A 15,648-nucleotide genomic window follows, 5' to 3' on the forward strand; every position below is an offset into this window, starting at 1 on the left:
GCTGGTGAGACGCAATCTACAAAAACAGGGAAGGAAGTAAAGACTTGCTTCTTGGACTGTAAACCCAGAGCTGCTAGGCAAGGCTCAGAGCACCCTGATCGGGTTCAAAGGACTTCAGGCTCCTTGATTTGGAACACAGACATCTCGGAGGCCTTCTGTCATCCGAGAGGCAGTTAGCAGGGGCTTCATGCCAATGCTCCCCCCTACCCCCGACCCCACAGGATCAATGCCAGAGGAATAGATCAGGAAATAGAAGAGACAGCAGGCTCTTTCCCACCTCCCCACTATGAAGATCACCATTTTCTGCAAAGAGAAACAGAAGAAAGTCTGAAAGGGAACGCAAGGAAATGTTAACAGTGGTTACCTCTGGGGGCAAGAGTCCAGGTGATTTTTTAAATCTTCTTAATACTCTTTTCTGTTTTTTTAATTTTCTGTAGTGAATCACTTCTATTGTCTGAAAACATTTACAATGTCCATGTTATACTTAGTAAAGGACCTGTTTCCCTGAGCCCCAGGCCAGTTATGTCCCTATGAGCACAATCAAATTGTAACATCCAGTTCTGTTCTGCAACCTCTGACAGGAGGTTCAGAGCTCTTTGGCCTGGGGCCAAGGATGCTAAAATGACCCTGGAAACTTCAGATCACCAAGCAGAATCAGATAGCCTTTGCGAGGCGAGCTGATAAAGACCTCTCCCAACATAAGATGCAGGCTGATTCAGGGTACCTATAGTTGTCTGTGTGGTCAGTGCTGGTGGGTAAGAGGAGCCCAGAGCGGGACACAGATAATAAGGAAGAGAGAGGCGGAGGCTAAGATACTTCATAGAGAAATTTACCCACTGTTGAAAGAAAGCAGTGAGAGAACCGTTGCAACTACCAAAGCCCCTCAAGTTTCTTTAAAAGGGTCTTTTAGGCTCAATTAAGAGGAGGTGTGAAAGAACTCCTCCCCTAGAAAAATCCCCTTTTCTGCACTTGGGCTTTGTTCATTCATTCATTCATTCATTCATTCACTCACTTTTACCTACTCATTCATTAGTCACTCATTGAGCCCTTCTAGGCGCCTGGCATTTTGTCTGTGGGGCGATATGATGAACTAAGACCATCTTCCCATTTTTCCCATCACCACCACCACTCAAGAGGAAGTCTTAAGGAATAATAGTAGTTGGACGGTTTTTTTTGGGTTTTTTTTGCTCAGGAATGTGGAAATGAAGAGAAGGACAAGGAGAGAGAAGACATTTGGCAAAGGGAATAACTCTAGAAAAGAGAATGAAAAGACATCTAACAAAGGATTTTCATAACATTTATGCTCCTCCACCTGTCCCATGAAATATTCAGTAAACTACACACCCTTTACCAAATGCTTTTCAAGTTGGACCGGACAGGATCTCAAGATGGGAGGCAGCTGAAAGCAAAGGATTACCAAAGAGGTCCAATCAGATCTCTATTACACCCAAATAAAAAGACACTACCCCTGCCCTCAAAGAGCTCACGATCCAGTGGGAGGGACACTGCAAAGACAATGAGGACCTTAGGTCATGTGTGCTAAAAAGGGAGTCACCACGTCCTCCAGGACAACATTGAAGGGGATTCAAAAAACTCAATCATCAAGACTAATATAACTGATTAGTGAAAAAAATGCATGATAAACAAAATGTCAAACTTTCAACAAAGATCTCTGGACACGGCGGGGACAGGTGAACAGTGAGTGAGGCTGAGTCAAATAAGGCAGGGTTGGATTATGTCTTTATTTCCAAATGTTGATATTTAGTTCAAGGTAGACATTTTTGCATTAAATTTATTATTATTTTTTAAAATACTGCACTAAAATATCATTTATCTTGATTACTGGGTTTTTTGGTGCTCTTACGTTTTGTGTGGGAGGTGAGTGCCTCACTCTCCTCACCCTGGCCTGGCCCCGAGGCAGTACTTAGGCAGGAAGGTACCAACTTGGCCTCAGAGGCCAGAAAATGCTTCTCCAGGGACTCAGCATTCAAGGTGGATTCTGAAGAATGAATGGAATCGAACGTGTGCAAAAATAAAATAAAATAAAAATCAAGGCAATATAGCTTGAAGGCACAGCCTGTGCAGGAGCATGGAAGAGTATGGTGTACTTAAGGGCGGCCAGCACGTGTACGGGGAGTGTCCAGTCTCATTTCATCTCTGTGGCTTTCTTTGCTCCTCACAGGTAAAACAGCAGGATGAACCAGGTGACCGCCGAGTCATTCTGCATTCATGGGGCAGCTCCTACATGCTGGGTAGTATAGATTCGAAAATACCAGAAGATGCAGAAGATCAAACCCCTGCCCTTTAGTGCACACGTCAAGCCAATACGCCCTATGTCATGTCTTGTCTGGCTGTTAACATTCTACAAGCATTGTTTCTGTTTTTGACATTTTCAATGTTACCATTATGACAAAAGCATTACTTAGGAGTTGCCCACACGATGCGATTTTCTTTAAAAATAATATTCAATCTGTTGCAGTGATGTAGTTATGATCCATTTCCAAACGGGCCTTCACGGGAGAGATCCCGTTTGCTCTTCTCATGAACCTGGGCGGCGAGCTGGAGTTAGCTTTTCCATTTGCTCCTTTTCCAAGAGGAATCTGAAACTCAGCATGTAAGCCACATCCTCAAAGTTTTCTGACCATAAGGGCAAAAGTGGGAGTAGCATCCAGGTCTCCTAACTCCTGTCCCTTCATTGATGTGTGTAGGGAAGACGAATGAGCAAACTGGACAGCAGTTTCTCTCCAGTTCCATATGAACTTTGCTAAGAAAGGGAACTCCTGGCTTCAAGCTGGTCCCAGCAGCCTTGAATGCACTCAGACCACCATGGTGCATTCTGAGCTCCTTACTGGGTGCTAAGAGGAGGACCAGCCCCAACGCTTCATCAGTGAAGGAGACAGAAAAGAAAAAGTGCTTTCCTCACTCTCCCCCCACCCCCATCTCCAGGTTCAAACACCCCCCCAACACCCCCCACCACTGGAGCAGCCAGAGGGCCTGGAAGCCTCGCATCCAACCATTAAGTGCACAGCAGGTCTGTCATGCGGATCCCAGTCAGCCGGGGCGTTCTCTCATACACCAAGGTCCCTGCCAGACCCAGAAGCTGCCTCTTGCCCTCCTGAAATTAAGGAACAAACAAGCTGTCAAAACGAAGCCAAGCAAGGGCCTGAAGGACAGCCGCGTTCCCGGCTAGAAGGCGTGCGATCCGACGTGGTGGCCTGGGGGGACATGCGGCCTCCCCTGCCTGGACACCGGTGGCACTTCCTCCGAAGGCCTGGTCAGCAGCCGGGTCCCGCACAGCATCACAGCTCCTCTCAGCAGCTGGCGCTGGGCCGCCGGCCAGGCCTGCGTGGAGAAGATGGGCCTCCCTCAGGAGGGAGGCAGGTGGTGGAGCTGAGGAACGGCACACGGTCTTGGTGTCCAGGCTGATGTGAGCAGGCCCCGGAGCCTAATCAACCTGGGGCAAGGCCACGAGGGTGTCAGAGCTATGGACACAGAGGGCTGTCCAGAATGCAGTGAAGGGTAGGAAACCGAGTCAGGCCAGAGCCCACCCAGTCCCCTCTTTGGCGCCACCCTGACACCTCCCCACAAACCCCTGGACTTGCGTGCACTTCTTTATTGGTTTGTGTTGTCACTATTGTTACCATCATCATCACCATCACAGGTAGCACGTCCTGAGTGTAGTGGGCTGGATAGTGCCCCCCCCCCCGAAGATACGTCCCCATCGTAATCCCAGAAACCTGTGAATGACACCTTATGTGTTAAAACACTGGGTCTGTGCAGCTGTGATTAAGGATTTGAGGAAAGGCATGTAGGCTAGATTATCCAGGTGTGCCCTAATGCAGTCACACATATCCTTACAACTGAGGGGCGGAGGGAGATGAGACTAAACCACAGAGGAGAAGACAGACGACAGGAGGAACAGTGTGACCGTGGAGGCAGAGACTGAAGTGATGCTGCCCCAGCCAAGGACGCCTGCAGCTGCCAGAGCTGCAAGTAGCAAAGGAAGACTCTCCCCCAAGGCCTTCTGAGGCAGCACAGCGCTGCCAACACTTTGATTTGGGACATCTGGCCTCCAGAACCGGGAGAAAATAAATATCTGTTGTTTTAAGTCACCCAGTTTATGGTAATTTGGTATGGCAGCCCCAGGAAAGCAATACACGAGCACCACACCACCAGTAAGTACCATCATAGGTAGCATGTTACTGAGCACACGCTGAGCATCTTACTAGCATGTTCCAGGCACCGGACAGTGGGTCAGGTGCTTTGCAAGGTGGTCAACAACTCCATGCATAATTTCCGTTTAACAGAGGAGCAGACTAAAGCGCCATGACCTTAAGGAACTTGCCAGGGTCATTTGGAACGCAGCTAAAACACAACCCCGTCTGGACTGCTCTTTGCAGCTTGAAGACCATAAACGCTTTGACAGCGTCTTACTTCGCTGCAACCACCTCAGGGATTTGCGCATAGGAGCTGAACTCATTTTTGATCCCAAATGATATTTTTACCAGAGTTATCTCTCTGAGACTTGGCGCTTCCCAAAAGTCAGGGGATAACTAAGTGTGAGGCCGCAGACAATGTTTCAAACGACCTGAGTGGTGTCCTGATGACTCTGCCAGCACCTAAATAGCTCAGGAATTTCCCATTCTCTTTTCTAAGGACAGACTTTGAAGCCAAGACCCCACGAAGAGATGCCTCAGCACTACCAGAGCAGAAAAACAGCACAGTACTTTTTGCCCTCTTTTGAAAGAGATGAAGGTGAACTGGACACACAAGGGGAACATCATAACCTTCCAGAAGTCTCCCTGGCCCAGAGAGCAGTGCGCCAGAGACAATTCTATAACCTTCTCTAGGTATAGGGAGGAGAATCTTGGAGGAGCTCCTCTCAGGAATACAATCGACCATGACAGAGCTCAGCAGAACCCACTCAGAAGCGGCGGCGGCTACAGGACTAACTTTCATACCATTTTCTTCCACTTGTTTTATTAGACCACGCCACATATATGGGCAGAGCTGGCTGGCGTGACCCACGGTCTCGCTTGTACAGCAATGTACCTTATGGCAGGATATGGCTGCATTTAGAAATGGGTCTGGACAAGTTCACCCAGAATCCCACAGATGCCGGGCCATTCAGCTCCCAAGCCCCCGCCAGTCCCGGTATACAGAGCAGCAGCCCTGACGCTTTGAGGGCTGCTGCCTGAGTAACCGGAAATGCTAATTATCCCAGGGAGGCCTGTAAACACAACAGAAACTGCTGAGAGAGTAGCTTTGCTTGCTGTGACCCAGCTAACTATACCCCTGCTCTGCTCAGAGGAAACCTCATTCCCTCAAGTAGCGCAAATATTAGGCCAACGTTGCAGTATGCTCATTCAGTCTTCATTGAGGAGAAAAGAAAGGGAGAGGCCCTGGGAGGTAATCACTACCTCCGAGTCGTTCCCCTCAGCTTCCATGACGGGGAAGCCAGCCTGCTCGTCAACCCCACAGCGTCCAGTCGTTCCCCTCAGCTTCCATGACGGGGAAGCCAGCCTGCTCGTCAACCCCACAGCGTCCAGGCGCTCAGTGCCTGCGGCCTGCTCAGTACACCCAGCACCCACCCCAGTCACCTGGTCGGGAACAGTGGGCCAGGAGCTCAGTACCCAATCATTTGGGTTTTGCCACAAGATTGTGCCACAAGGGGGCGGGGGTGGAGGTTGGGGGGCGAGGAGACTAAGGGGCATTAAAAAGCATGGATGGCTAGCACGCCTAAGGTTCTGGCATGCTTTGTGTGTAATTGAAGACTCTCAGGACATGGGACCTTGGAGGTTAACTAATGCAATGACAGCCAATCCCATGAGCAGGGCCAGCCCTGCTTATCTCTTTACTGCCTCCCTAGGGGACTTGTTTAGTCTCGCCAGAGCCTGTGCTTACAGGGGTCCACAGTTCCAATTTCAATTCCCAAATCCAAAGAGCTTTGACAACTGAGTTTGTTTTGTAGGGCATTTGCCTGATCTGAACTATCTTGAGGCCATTTGGAGTCCTTTCCTTCATCCTATGCTTATAATCTTCACATATTTTCCTGCCGAAATAACAATTCATTTGATTACGGGTGCTACTCCAGACCCCAACGGAAATGCTATATAACAGATTATTTGCACTGTGTGACCTATCTAAAGATCCAAACAAAGCTGAGTTCGGAAACACATCTGGCAATGCGGATTCCAGTAAGGACTCGTGGGCGTGCGGTTCCAGGGCTGAGTGTGCTCCTGTGTGTCTTTGCCACACTCAATCCCTCACCTCTCAGAAGCCTTTAGTCTAGTCTAACCTTGCTGTGATCTCCTATACTCGGAAGCCTTTCTTGAAAATTGGTGACTTAGTTTGGACTTGCTGACGAACATCTTGTGCATTTGCGAGTGTGAGTATATGGTTTTGTCTATTTTTATGTCTCGAATGAATTCCCAAATGATCTTCTGGGATCTAATAACCTGCTTGGGTCTCCTTTAGCCTCAATGCATCAACTCCACAACCCTGTACACGAGTGTTTAGGCCCCACAACACAGATTCCTGAGCACTGAAACCACAGGCATGAGAAGACAAGCAGTTAAACCATAGAAAAGTCAATAAGGTGACAGACTACCAAGTTAATATATGAAAATTGTTAGTTTTAATATACCAGGGGTGCCAAAAAAATGTACACATTTTAAGAGATGTTAATCTCTATTACTTTTGAAGTTGAATTACGGTAGCAATGTGTAGTATGACAATCGCTCAAAAGATGGCATTAATCAAATGAATGATAGTGTCATTCTATGTATTACAAATTTAATATAGTTTTTTCCTTTCTTAAAATGTGTATACTTTTTTTGGCATCCTCTGTATATATAAATAACAGTTTGAAAAATACAGTGGGAACAAATATCCCCATTTTCAATAGAAACTAAAAAAGATTTTTAAAACTTTGATATATTGATATCACTATACTGATATATTGATATTCAATAAGAAATATACATATACACACATATAAATATATATTGATATTCAATAAGAAACATGTCTGACCTCTTAGAAGATAACTTTAAAATTACTGATAAAGAAGTATTGTTAGGTTTTTTTGGTATAATAATGGTATTATAGCTATATATTTTTAAAAATAATCTTTATTGTTTAGAAATACATACTGAAATACATCTGTAAATACAGATGGAATAACGATGTCAAGAATTTTTTGGAAATAACATGGGGGGATGAGTGGCTGTGGCTAGGCAGGCATGGCCATGAGTTAACAGTGGTAGAGGCTGTTGGATGGGTATAGGAAGGTTAATTTCACTATTCTCAGTACTTTTGTGTACGTTCTAAATTCTACATATTAGAGGGTTTTGTTTTGTTTTTTAACTATTGAGGAACTGGAAGACTTTTTTTTTTTTTTAAAGATTTTTATTGGGGAATTGAGGGATGGGGACAGCGCTGGGGAGTTAGGGAAAGGGGAACAGACAAGTTGCTGTCCTTTTTGTTCTTCAGTTTAGTTCTGGAGGACGTTGCTTCACTGGCCCAAGTTGGCACCATCATTGCGCTCTTCCCGGGCGAGGCAGATCAGTCGCCGGCTTCTGGACTGCCGATCACAGCGGCTGCTGGCCGCTCACGCTGGCTGCTGGCTACACACGGTAGCCCATGGCAACCCATTGCAGCAGGGGCTGCAGCCTACACCATCGCCAGCGACTCACGGTAGCCCAGCTCCAGGTTGAGCTGTTGTTCAGCATCTTAGCTATAGAAGGCAGTGTCACTGGCCCTCATATGTGGGATCCGAACAGGGGCCCTCTGGCGTCCCAAGCTAGCTCTTAACCAATGCGCCACTCGGCCAGCCCTGGAAGACATTTTTAAGTTAAGAGAAAGGCCTAGCTTGCATTTAGAAAAAAAGTTTCATTGATATTTTCCCTCCAAATTAATCTAGAAATCCAATGTGAATCCAATTAAAATACCAACAAGGAGTTCTTTTAGAAAGTTCCTCCCGGGCCGGCCGAGTGGCACGTTGGTTAAGAGCTGGCTTGGGACGCCAGAGGGCCCCGGTTCAGATCCCACACATGAGGGCCAGTGACACTGCCCTCTACAGTTAAGATGCTGAACAACAGCTCAACCTGGAGCAGGGCTGCCGTGAGTTGTGACGGCGTAGGCTGCAGCCCCTGCTGCAGTAGGTTGCCATGGACTATGTGTGTAGCCAGCAGCCAGCGTGAGCGGCCGTCCAGAAGCCTGCAACTGATCTGCCTAGCCTGGGAAGAGTGCAATGATGGTGCCAACTTGGGCCAGTGAAGCAACGTCCTCCACAATGAGACTGAAGAACAAAAGAACAGCAACTTGTCTGTTCCCCTTCCCCTAATTCCCCAGTGCTGTTCCCATCCCCCAATTCCCCAATTAAAAAAAAAAAACTCTTTAAAAAAAAAAAAAGAAAAAAGAAAGTTCCTCTGGAAAAATAAACATATAACAGCTAGGAAAATTATGTGAAAGAAGTTAGGGCAGAGAAAGCCTGGTCTCACAAGCACTAAAACTTATTATGAAGCTACAGTAATTTAAACAACTTAGCGATGGAGAACAAAAGACAGGGCAACGGTGCAAAATAAAATTGCAGAAATAGGCTCAAGTGCCTACTATGTGCCAGGCACTGATCAAGATGTTGAAAGATCAGTACCCAACAGAACAGACAACACTTCTAAACTTTAAATAGCTAAATGAGAAAATTCATATAGTGATAAGTGTTGCAGGGAAAATCAAGCAAGACAATGAGACAGAGCAATGAGAGTGACATGTGAGCTGAGACCTAAGGAACCAGCCACAACAAAGATGACCTAGGAGAAGCCCAGTCCAGGCAAACAGAAAAGCAAAAGCAAAATCCCTGAGGTCGAAAGGAGCTTCAAGTGTGCAAGAGACAGAAAGAAGATGGTAGATAACAGGAAGAGAGGAAGATAAGCAGGGGCCAGATTATATAAACCTTGCAGGGGCTGGTGAGGAATCTGGGTTTTAATCTAATTGCAATGGAAAGCCATTTAGAGGGTTTCAGGCTGCAGATATGATCTGATTAGCATTTTTTTAAAAAACTGCCTTAGCTGCTATGCAGAAAGAGGACTCTATAAAGGCAAGAATGGAAATGCAATCCCAGTTTTCCCCAGCAATGCTCTAACCAAGTGGTAATGTTGGCATCAACTAGGTGTTACTGGCGAAAATGTTCACAAGTGGTCTGATGTGGGGTACAATTTTCACATAGTGCCAGTTTGCTGATGGATTAGACGTGAAGGAGGGGGAAAATAAAGGAACCAAGGATTCTGCCTAGTGTTTTGATCTGAGTCACTGGGTACATGATGGTGCCGTTAACTAAGAGAAGATGAACAGAGGCAGGTTTGGCAGTGATAGTAGAAACTCAAGGACTCTATGATCATATCTACCTATCGCTCGAGATGCCTATCAGGCATCAAAGAAGAGCTGGCAGTAGGCAGGTGGCTGCCACATGACGATGGAGCTCAACCTGGGAAATGTATATTTGAGCTTCATTGGCATCAAGACACAATGAGGACAGCACTTCAGATCTATAGGGAAAATAGAGAGTGTTTGATAAGTGGTGTTGGGACAACTGACTTCGCATTTGGGGAAAAAAGAAACAGCTGAATTCTAAATTCAAGCTCGGAGCAAAATAATTTCCACCTGGGTCAAATTTTTTTTTTTTAAATATTGGTGCATGTACATAGAAAATAGCCCCTCTGCACGCTTGTTGGGAGTGTAAATTTGTGCAACCTTTCTAAGGGACAATGTGGCAGTGTCTGTCAAACTTACAATGCAAATTTACAACGTATGGTTACTTTGTTCCAGTAATCCTACTATCTGTATTCATTTATCCAATGGATACATGTTGAAGAAATTGTATGTTCAAGGATGTCCACTGCAGACTCACTGCAGTAAAAAATTAAAAACAAGCAATGTATGTCAACAGAGGACTGCTTAAATAAATGATCCTATGTCCATACAATGGACTGCTTTGCAGATGACACAAAAGGTGAAGGAAACTTTTATGTGCTGATATCAAAAATATCTGCAAGACACGTGGAGTGAAAAACAGCCAAGTACAGAACCTCTTGTGTTTTATTTTTCTTCTGGGTAAATATGTGTATATCCATGTACACAGGCTTTCAGGTTCATTTTTTTAAATCATTCTGCACTGTTTGAATTTTGTAAGCATGTACATATTTTCCATTAATTAAATACTAAAAGAAATTATCTGAACAGTAAAGTTATCAGTCACTTTTTTGTTTTCTTTATACTTCCTTGTCTATTTCTTAAAAAACCAACCTAACAAGTGTTATTAGAAAAAAAAAATCTTCAAAGACTATGGTTTCCATGTTCTACCCTCTAAGACTGTAGACAAATCACTTTAAATCGGCATGAAAATCTTATGACCCTCTTTTCTAATTCTTTTTTTTTTCCTTCTGGCATTCTGATCTGAGATTTTGTACCTTCAGGCTCTGTTGGAAGCAGCCTGTACCCAAAGCAAAACTGTAAAAGTTGCAGGAGCTACAGAGCTGCCAAAGAGGGTGTTTAATGAGCAAACTCAAGGGTCAATGCAAATTGCTCGCAAACACCAGATGGTAGGGGTCAGGCAGGAGATCACCTCAGAGAGAAAGTCTGAGCACTGGTCAAGTCCAAAGAAAGAGAAAGGCCTCCCATCTGACTTGGAGGGAGGGAGAGTATCACTGGGTTCCCGCAGCTGGTGTGCACACTCGTGCACCAGCAGAAGGGGTCTTTCTACTTCAGATGGGAAGCCGCGAGAAAAGCAGGAGTGAAGGATGCAAAGGAGTAAGGCAGCTTGTGGTGAAAATGCAAATGTCTCAGCCTTTGTGAAATCCACCTGTGGGGCTTCGGAGGCTTAGCTGCTCTGAAATCCCAAAATGTCTGAACCATGTACATATGTTGTACACAGACAGATAGACAGACAGACAGACACACACACACACACACACACACACACACACATGCATGCACACACGGCCTAATGATTGAAAATGTGCTAGTTCTATTTAACCAGGGAAGAGAAAAAAACAGAATTTAATTAAGCGATTATTAAGAATTTTAAGTGGAGAACGACGTTACCCAATTAGCCCTTATTTTTATATTTCTCAACCTTTAAAATTACACATCTTATTTAAGTACAAAGTTGAGTAGTAGTTAGTGGCTTATTTGTGGTAATAAAGCCTTGTTTTGAATAGGAATTCCACCTTCTCCCAGTCGAGCACCTTTATGGGAAGCCAGGCTTCAGGAAACCCAAAGCTGTCACTAAGGCACCGAGACCCTCCCAGGGGCAGTCTGCCCAGGCTGTGGACACAGTCCTTTGGCAGAAATAAACTTATTAGCATTGGCCTTGCATACTGCAATTTAAAAGTGACCACAGACATGAGAGCATCCCATTTGAATGCTGACCCCCTCTCACTGCCAAGTCTAATTGACACCCACCCCTCTGACTGAGCTTGTCTAGTAGCACTGGCCCTCCTCCTCCGTCCTGTAGGAAGTGCTGAACGGCTGTGTCAGCCCATCAGTTCTACCCCTCTCTCTCACCTCCTCTGGTTTAACCAGTTCCAGTTCCTTCAGACTTTCCTGTGGGGTCTAATTTTCCAATCATATAATTATCTCTATGGGTTTTAGGGAGAAGAAAGAATGTGGTGTTCAAAAAAAAAAAAAATTATACCCTTCCTTTGGTCCTATACTCTGCATTTTCTGCCCTGGTAAAGGAATCTAAACTATGCTACTACAATACATTTAGTCGGAGTCAGCACCTCTCCAGCATCTTTTCGTTTAAATTTGCTAGTGCCTTCTTGGGAGAAACTGTAGCTTGGGGGAGCTGGGGTTTTTAAACGGAGTTTCTATAGTCACCAAAAGCATCACACACCCTGACAGCAACAGAAAAGAGTCACAAGAAGGGCACAGGGCTGTGATGTGACTAGTTACTGAATGGGCATGAGATAAGGTGCCCCGGGCTGAGGTTACAGGAAGACGGGTGTCTAAATGCCAAATAACTCAAGCTGGTCCACACTGTCCTGAGGCCAGGAAACAAGGATTCGGGTTTAAGGAAATCAAAATGATCAAGAAAAGAAAACTGAAGAAAACATACCCTCTGTGATTCAAACAGTTGCTAAAATCAACTTACCAATATCTTTTTTAAATATCGAATGAAACATAGTTTAAGGTAAAGTTTTTATAATAAGGACTAACTTTGGAAAAGAGCTTTATAGCTTTGAAATTTTTCCACATAGCCTTTTGTGATCCAATAAGGTAGGAAAGGCAAGTGTTGACAGGCAGGTAGATAGATACACATATATAATATATGTATATTATATATGCATTTTATATCACACATATATTATATATGTATATAGAATCTATATAGGAGGAACATGAAGCCCAGAGAATTTTAGTTTCTTGAGGCCACAAAACTTACACAAGCATGGCTCGTTTTATCGTCCTCCTCCCTAGTGCACTTCACAGATGTTGCATTTTTACCAACTGAAGGCAAGGCCCTCCACTAGCAAAAAGATTATGACTCGCTTTATTGCAGTGTCCTGGAATCGAACCCAAAATATCTCCGAGGTATGCCTGTAAATAGCAGTCCCTGGATTCAAACCCAAGCTGGACAATAAGTCCTGTGAAAAATCTGTGGTAGCTATGCTATCAAATGAGTCAACACCATCGGCTGTTCACAACCCGAGATGACAGATGACAGTCAAGTTTTAGCTGTTATCAGAGAGGAAAAATGTACTTACTCCCTGTAAGTTTTGCTTTTTTTAATGCCCTCAGCTAAGATACTCTGATATTAATCAGAGATGTTCCTAAATGCACTGTGGTATCCTGGATCGCATCCTGGCACAAAGAACGTTAGGGAAATCTGAATAAAATGTGGAGTTTAGTTCATAGAAATGTGCCCTCCCTGTTGGTTTCAATTCTGAGAAATGCACCATGGTTATGGAAGATGTTAATAGCAGGGTGAAGGAAGGAACTCTTAACTCTCTTGGCAGTTTTTATGTTCATCTAAAATTACTCCAGAATTAAAAGTTCATTAAAGATAAATAGATGTAAGTATCGCTCAACCGACAGTCTTAACCCTTTGATGTTTCTCATAGGTTAAAGGAAGGAAACGAGTAATTTTCCACACAAGCGGTGACTCCATATTCAGAAGCACTTAGTGAGAATCTGGCAATGGTGTCCATTCATGGAAAAGGCAGAACAGTTTAGGTGTGTGGTACTAATTATTCTGCAGGTTTTGACCTTGAGGGCAAGAAAACTGGGGGAATCCTGGGTAGGAGTTTAGAGTTGGCCAATCCCCCAAATAGACATTAACTACGATCTAAGAAACCAAGGTCTGCGAGAGAAGCACAGGCTAGACCAGTTGCTATGGCGAATCTCGCCAAACTGCAGGAGACAAGCTGCCAGACTGGGCACAGGCTTCCTGCACCTAAGACAGGAGGTATTTACAAACCCAGCAGGGCCTGGCGCCTGGTCAGGGGTTTCAAGGACAAGCTGGCAGGCAGCATGTGTTTCCAGAGAGCAGCGGAGAAATGAAGCTCGCGTGTCCAGATGAGAAGCGTGGTAAGCCCAGGCTGCCCGGCCACCGGCTTGCTCCTGGCTGCCCATATGTGTTCACCACCAGGGTCGAAAAGCCACAGAAACGGGACAACGTGCAGATCGATTCCAGGCAGCACAGGAAGACTAATCTTCCTGAGGCTGACACGTATGAGGAATATTTTTAAAAATAGGTTTTCAAAGTGCAAAGTTCCTCCCAATCCTCAGGAGGGTGAATCCACAGACATCTCACTCTACCTTCTGTTAGCAGTTGGCCTGGGAGATTTTATCTGGACTCTGCACTGTTCTGATTTCCTCTCTGATTACATGGATGGGTGGAAGCCTCTCGGTTGCATCATCTGCAAAGCAAAGGTTTGCAATATGTAATAACAGTAGTAATAATAATAATAATCATGATAATAATACATATTATATGTAATATGTAATAATATAGATTTCCAGTGTTTGCTCTACTCTTTCCATCTGACAAGAGTCTTGGCTGCAAAGGGAAGCTGGAGTCGCCATCAGACTTGTCCCCTAGGATCCAGGCACATTCTCGTGACAGGAGGCCAGCAGAGGGTCTTTTCCTCTCCAGGCCCACCTTCCATTCAGCTTTTCTGAGACATATATTCCAACTGTGAATGAATGAATGGGCAAATGGGGGCCTGACAAGTCTTCTCAATCATTTCATGAATGCAAAACACATCATAAATAGAAAATAATGCCATGTCAGCTATCTAAGCAAAATGCTGTGGAAGATGCATTTAAAACCTTTAGAGCTGAACATTTGGGAGTGATGTTCTTTCAGGGTTTGATAAAATCTTGCAGACTGTACATTTATATAAGTTTAGGCATTCCACAGAGTCCTTGAAGGTGAGTTTAACAGTCCTTGGTTGATAGTGTCTCAGTACCATAGGCTCTAAGGGACTTAATAAAAAGCGGAAACTTCAAAAATCTGATATTCCTTTCTGAGAGAAGTAGATTAAAAATAAATAAATAGACATAAGTACACGGCTTTCCAAATTCACATCCCATTAGGCGGAGGTCAAAAATCCCTGTTTCCTCATCCGTATAAAAAGGTGCTTCTTCATGAGGATGCTAGAAAGAGTAAATGAAATGGGCTAATACTTATAAAGCACGGAAACAGCACCTGGCACATAGTAAGCACTACCTAAGTGCTTGTTACAAAAAAATGTACAACTCAGTGCAACACAAGACACTTACTACACAATACAATGACAAGTATCTTATCAGGTCACAACACCCCACAAGACACCTGTGACGAATCTCAGTGTCCTTCTCAGACATACATCTCTCCAGACGAAAGAGCCACTGCCCCAACCACTTTTTAAAATCCTGTTTTCAAGAGGGAAACTTTTGAAAGCATAAGCTACTGGAAGTGTCTTGAAGCATAAGCTGCTTTACAAAAGTATAAAAATATTTTGCTTTCCACAAGAAAACTTGGAATCTGTGCCAATCCAGCATGAATCTTTTGGTCAAGTGCAAGGAATAAGAAGCACCTGTAAAGTTATTTTAACAGAGAGATGATCCTCTGATAAGTGTGTCTCCCATACAAGACAAGAGGGGCCTTCTCCTTGGTTCGTTCAATGAAAGGCGGCTTTGTAACCAGAGGCCACCATTTTGCCCACCTCTCTTTCCCTCAAATAGTCTGGCAGGGTAAAATATTTTTGGCATCACCAAGTGTCTAAAAAAAGAAGCGTTACCTAATGAGACAGGACCCTAGTTCATTCTCCCTTTGACATAATCTAAAAACAAAAATAAGAAACACAATTTAAGACACCCAGACTTCAGGGGGTACTGTGATGCAGGACTGCAGCCTCCACGTGGAGGAGCGCCATCAGCACAGCCCTCAGCTGCCTGCTCTCTCAGGGAATCACCTCTGCAGCTGCTTCCAAAGTGGGACACAGAGGCCCAGCTCCCTGAGCACGACTCAGAGCAACTCTTGAGGGCCATCCTAGTCCAGGGCTCCTGGGGATTGTCTGAGTCCTTGGCTGAGGCTACATTGCAGTCCAGCACCACTTCCCACCCTTCCCTCATGGGCTCTGATCATGAGATATGCCCCAG

At 44.7% G+C, this 15,648-nt stretch overlaps 1 protein-coding gene across 2 annotated transcripts in view; it reads right to left on the reverse strand.

Moving 5' to 3' along the window:
• Nucleotides 1-15,648, reverse strand: part of PDZD2 (PDZ domain containing 2) — a 385,588-nt gene that overhangs the window by 340,477 nt on the left and 29,463 nt on the right. The window contains exon 2 of one of the 2 annotated variants that reach the window (XM_019647867.1): nt 13,822-13,922. The exons of the other annotated variant lie outside the window; for it this stretch is intronic. The gene's annotated coding sequence lies outside the window, so the exon portion shown is untranslated. The remainder of the gene's footprint in view (nt 1-13,821; nt 13,923-15,648) is intronic. 2 annotated transcript variants of the gene reach the window in all.

The sequence above is a fragment of the Hipposideros armiger genome, unplaced genomic scaffold, assembly GCF_001890085.2.
Source record: "Hipposideros armiger isolate ML-2016 unplaced genomic scaffold, ASM189008v1 scaffold_117, whole genome shotgun sequence".
Classification (NCBI taxonomy): domain Eukaryota; kingdom Metazoa; phylum Chordata; class Mammalia; order Chiroptera; family Hipposideridae; genus Hipposideros; species Hipposideros armiger.